Source organism: Pecten maximus, chromosome 6 (genome assembly GCF_902652985.1).
Source record: "Pecten maximus chromosome 6, xPecMax1.1, whole genome shotgun sequence".
NCBI classification, from domain to species: Eukaryota; Metazoa; Mollusca; class Bivalvia; order Pectinida; family Pectinidae; genus Pecten; species Pecten maximus.
The window spans coordinates 39689971-39695799 of record NC_047020.1 but is presented as its reverse complement, the minus strand read 5'-3'; the positions used below and the strand labels follow the sequence as shown (position 1 = coordinate 39695799).

The 5829-nt window shown below is 34.7% G+C and overlaps 1 long non-coding RNA gene across 1 annotated transcript; it reads right to left on the bottom strand.

Moving 5' to 3' along the window:
- Positions 1 to 339: 339 nt before the first annotated feature.
- LOC117330016 lies at positions 340 to 2992 on the bottom strand. The gene is made up of 2 exons (XR_004533304.1): positions 2799 to 2992; positions 340 to 707 (listed from the first exon to the last, which is right to left on the bottom strand). It is a non-coding gene; the product is annotated as an uncharacterized LOC117330016 (long non-coding RNA).
- Between the last annotated feature and the right edge of the window lie 2837 nt (positions 2993 to 5829).

The window sequence follows — 5829 nt, the reverse complement described above, 5'->3', positions numbered from 1 at the left end:
ATTCTTAATTCGACCCGAAGTAAAACTAATTACCGACATGCGGTATTTGTATACGACACGCATTTTTCTTGTACATTTCGGCGTTAATTTCATTACATGTAGGCACAAACACTCATATACTCATCGTTTGGACATAGATTTTATCAATAGAAATTGTTTATGTTTCTGATGTCCGAACGAAGGAATGCCCTTTTAAGCGTGTCCATCCTCTTTTCCGGGACGAATACAGCATGGATTACTATACAGTATAGGGAATACATGTATGTGTATGAGATTACTTTTCACTGCTGTCAATTCCCCACAAAGTCATATTTCCAAATTGAACTATAAAGGCGATGAAAAGGTCTTATGAATTTATTTTTTACTATTCTGACAAATATTGCAGTGGTAAGATCGCGCAACACACCAAAAACATCGTGCGCACAATATATGTACAAACAATTTTAACAATCAATCTTTGTGTCATTGCAAATGATACCGAATGTGAAAGTCCAAATATGACGTTCTCAAAGAAACGATAAAAACAATTACGAAATATTGAGTTAGAAGTGTCCATTATGTTGGTCAGTCCATTTCCCAGTGACACTGGTGTGATTAATTGCGTGGGTTGGACCGAGTTGACCTTCTTCCTGTCCTGACAGTTTTCTTTTCACAAGGATGGCAGGGTGGTCGGTTGCAGTGACAGTTCGGTTTGCGGACTGGTTTGGCTGGAACGATATCAAACGATACGATATCAGTACATATGTTAGTAACCCTGATCTGAAAATGACTGGATTAGGAATAAAGTTACCGATAGCGGATCCAAGGAAATTTCTAGAGCTCTGGACAATTTCCTTTAATCACATGGACTTGACATACATTCTCAAACCACAGCCTGTATACAATTGAATAAATGTAGTATGCACACGTACATGCACTTTATACATACGGACCACGATGTTGACAATTTGTTCCGAGTGCTTCCTCTATAGCTATGATATCATTCTTCTTGGACCAAAGTGAGCTTATTCCATACATTGACGTACGGCGTCCGTCCATCCGTCAACAATTTCTTCAAACGACTTCTACCTATTGACTGGTGGCATCCCTAGTTGCTTGAGGATTCAAAATTGTACAAATGGTGGGGGTTAACCCCCAAAGGGGCTAGGGCGCGGGGCCATTCGGACCAAAAGGGGTCAATTTGACTATAGAGCTTTAAACGTCTTCTTCTCTGGAGCTTTGCAATGAATATCACTCATTTTGAACTGGGGAAAAAAGGAAGCAATTTAGCTATATTGTTATATTTTTTTTTGGTGAAGAACTGAGCAATGGATATATCACCTAAGTTCTTCAAAATGTCCAAATTTGATGTAAATGATCATTGGGGACGTATGTATACAAGATGGATATGGCCCCCTGGGGCCTAAAGCGTGGGGCCACATAGGGAAATATAGCAAATTCAAATCCATCTTCTTTGGAGTGTTTTGTCATAAATAATGAAATATCCAGGCGTCTCCCGCCAGTTTTTTGTCGCCTTATTAGTATTTGTTTTTTTGGAATGTCACGGGAACGTTTGTGATTCGATAGAGTGTGAAGGAGCAGTCTCACTTAAGAAAATACATTGACTTACGCAACCCTTGGATTTGGTGTTAAGGGTCATCTATATAGCAACAAAAATGTTGAATTTTAAACACGAATTAATATATAAGATATTGCACAAAAGTAGTCATGTAATATATTAAAATGTTTGTTAGGACATATTGTTTCTTACAATCACCAAGAATTTGCTGTAGATGCTATCAGTTTCTTCTATAGAGTTTTTTTGTGGTATGATGCAGCATGGAATAATTCTGAGTCACAAAAAAGGCCAAACCTATAAAAATAGCCAGGCTGTTATGCTCACAAGTGTCTATAGCACAGGGTAGGAGCATTTGTTTGACCAGATTTGACTTTATATACGTATAAACACTTATTTTGTTTTGACCTTGTAATGCAAATTTTTGATGTTTGAAATACCTCCTGATATGCTATATTTGAATGATATCATTCACAACCGCCATTTGCATTTCAAGGTCAAAAATAGAAACGGTGTTAATACATATCATAAAGTCAAATCTGGTCAATCCAATGCTCCTAGTTGTTCTTTAGACACTTGTGAACAAAACGACATGGCTACTATGTGCAATATATGCGATATGAGATAATTATGTCTCCATGAAACATGCATTTTTTATTTGTTTTGGTGAAATTTACGAACATCTTAACGCATTACATGTCAACAGCAAGTCCCACGGTTTGCCATGATACATAATTATTATGATACTAATATATATAGTTCATCATGTTACTTCTGTTAAATTGCACCATAGTAGGAATTTATAGGCTTGTAATGTATCACTGTTTGGTCTGGATTTACTGTTTAGATGCCCCTTAACGCTGTCAATCACCTTAGCTTAGCAATGACAGTTTACAGCTGTGGTATTCAGAATAGTGATGGATTATCATCAGTACATGTAATTATGTAAATACGTGATTGACAACATTTTCATTACATAAACACAATATTAGACTAAATGAGGCAGTAAAAAGTTGAGAAATCAAACATTTACATGGAATCTGTTCATGTACGTGTCTTTATAATAATGTAAAAATCTACTGTGTAATTTAAGAAGATTTGTTCCCAATATTGAACGAAACAATTTATCAGTCACTGTGAAGTTCAGTTTACACATGTTTCATGAAAACAATCCGATGTGTATGTATGAATTAAAAAAAAAAAGCGAAAAAAAGAAGAAAAAAAGCGAGAACGTGAGACTTACCTGCTTGAATGAACCCATTGTCATTGATGGAGAAGAGAGATAAGCCGATGAACAAGGTCAGGCACATAGCACAGAGTAATTTATCCATCATAGATCACTGGTATGCAAGGGAAAACTGTGAAACGTCGTTATGTTGTGAAAAGTCACATCAAATTCTCCGCGCAGGCGTATTAATGTGTTTACGTCACACTATAATGACAGATCGAAGATGAATTTGTTATATTTTTTTCACGTATCAAAGATCCTTGTTTAGGTAAATACATTTTAAGGTTGAGTGATAGAGATTTCATGTATACAATTTGGTCGACGCTATAGACCCTCGTGGACTTGGCAGGAATTTCAGACCCGCGGTCTATGCGAACGAAAATGCATTTCAAGACTCTGTGGTCAGACCAATGAAAAAATCAGACCACGCTCCGCTATGGTATTCTTTCACTTAACGAGTTGAAAGTAGGTTGTAAAACATTTACCAAACGAAAGGACCATGTCTACTTGTATCTATATACACAGACTACAAAGTACACTACTACATGTAGATATTTGGGGACTTGGATAGCTCAGTCGGTTAGATAGCCGGCCACGTAATCTCAGGCGAAGATCCGAGGTGCGTGGTTCGACTCTCTCTTCCCGTGTCGGTTTGTGTTTCTCTTGAAACTGAGAAACGGGTCGGTCTGTGCTGTTGTGGTGGTTTCCATGGGCAAGATTCTTTGCCCTAATTGCTCTGGATGACACGTGACGGGCCTCTCCTATATCATTAAGTATGGTAGTCACCAACTACTACAAGGTAACTCCGCCTAAAAAGCCCCTAGCTGTTCACGGGGCGATTAACAAAGCAGATTAGAGATTTTCTCACTGTATGATATTTGGTAAGTGCAAAAATCAATTTATATTTTTAAGGGAAGGGTATGATTTCAAGTAACGTCTATCATTTTCGTCATTTGAAATTGGACGACTCGTCTAGATACACTTTACTGTATACCAAGTACAATGTATACATGCACCAAGACTCGCTGTCCTGATTTGAGAACCTGGTATCTCTCCATCAACATTTCCATCCATTTTTACAACAACGATTATTAATACAATTATAACATGTTTTGCTTTCTTGCAACTAGATATAAGTATGATCTAAGTTAGAGCAGATTTTATCTGATTTCTTGAGAAAAAGTCTGGATTTCTAACAGGCCCTTTGCAAATATCTGATCAACCTTAACGAACATATTAATATTCTTTCTGAATATAGCGAGTTTTTAGGGCTGTGTTAGAACAGCTATCTCCTAAAAAAAAGCTGTATCAAACCAAAGTTAAGTTAGGCTTATGTAAAATTACGTCTCCACACAAGATCAAGTGTGATTCGAACAAAGCTCCCTTAATTACTATTACTATTACAACTTCTCAACACTGACCTCTCCCTGATTACGTTATTGTTAAAATGAGCGCTCCCCTGCTAACTAAATTACATGACTCTGGCTTCTAATTATCTGTAACATAAATGTAATAGATAAATTTAACATGAGAATAATATATAAATGTTACGTTAGAATGATATACAAATGTAATGTGAGATTGATAGATAAATGTAATGTGAGAATAAAAGATAAATGTAATGTGAAAATGATAGATACGTGTAATTTAAGAATGATAGATAAATGTAATGTGAGAATAAAAGATAAATGTACTGTGAGAATGATAGATAAATGTACTGTGAGAATAAAAGATAAATGTAACGTGAGAATGATAGATAAATGTGATGTGAGAATGATAGATAAATGTAATGTGAGAATGATAGATAAATGTAATGTGAGAATAATAGATAAATGTAATGTGAGAATGATAGATAAATGTAATGTGAGAATGATATACAAATGTAATGTGAGATTGATAGATAAATGTTATGTGAGAATGATATACAAATGTAATGTGAGATTGATAGATAAATGTAACGTGAGAATAAAAGATAAATGTAATGTGAGAATAATATATAAATGTTATGTGAGAATGATAGATAAATGTTATGTGAGAATGATAAATAAATGTTATGTGAGAATGATAGATAAATGTAATGTGAGAATGATAGATAAATGTTATGTGAGAATGATAGATAAATGTTATGTGAAAACTATCAATGTAATTTGAGAACAACGGATATACAGTGTATGTAAAGTGAAAATATAACAATAAACATATAATAGTAGATGTATCGTGAGAATGATACATACAATGTATACATACATATATAATGTGAGAACGATAGATGAATGAAATGTGAAAATAACAGATACATGTTATGTTAAAATGATAGCGTTTCCATTTTAACGAATAAGTGTTACTTTAGAATCATATTGTAAAGCTAGAACATAAAGTAATTGCATTTTTTTTTTCTTGAAATAGGAACAATTATTTGTCTAATTTAACCGGTATCGCCATTTAATTAGAAGAGAAAGTCAGTAGTACAGCGGTGTAAGGCAATTGGATGTAAACGTGGCTTGTTGATTTCAATCCGGTTTGCTCATCGGGTCATAAAAAGGTATACGTAGGTGCACTCTGTAGCGACTGGGTTAGATAAAATGGTGAAAAAATGGAAATCTATGTATGCATGTACCTGATACACAAGACTATATTTGGATAAATGTACTTTGTATATACAAAGCATGTGTGTTTTATTGCTTAAATATGGATAGATATATGTGGTTACTCAGTTTAAAATGCGACTTATATTTTAGTCAGCAGTAGATAATTAAACTAATGCATTCAATTAATTGTTATTAGGAAAGGATGCTGTCTTTATTGGTTTTATTGTGAAATTTTCGGACACAGTATGCATATTGCATTTATAAAATAATTCTATTTTGATATTATATTTGGTATTTGATAATGTCACATGCGAATACATGCTTTTGAAGGGATTGATTTAATGAGAGGTTGATAAATCGGCTCCATGGATTAATAACCCGTCTATAGGTTTATATTAGTTACTTCCCCTTCAATATCCCATTGTGTGGTGGCGCTGCATGTCCAGCGGAAGTCAGCA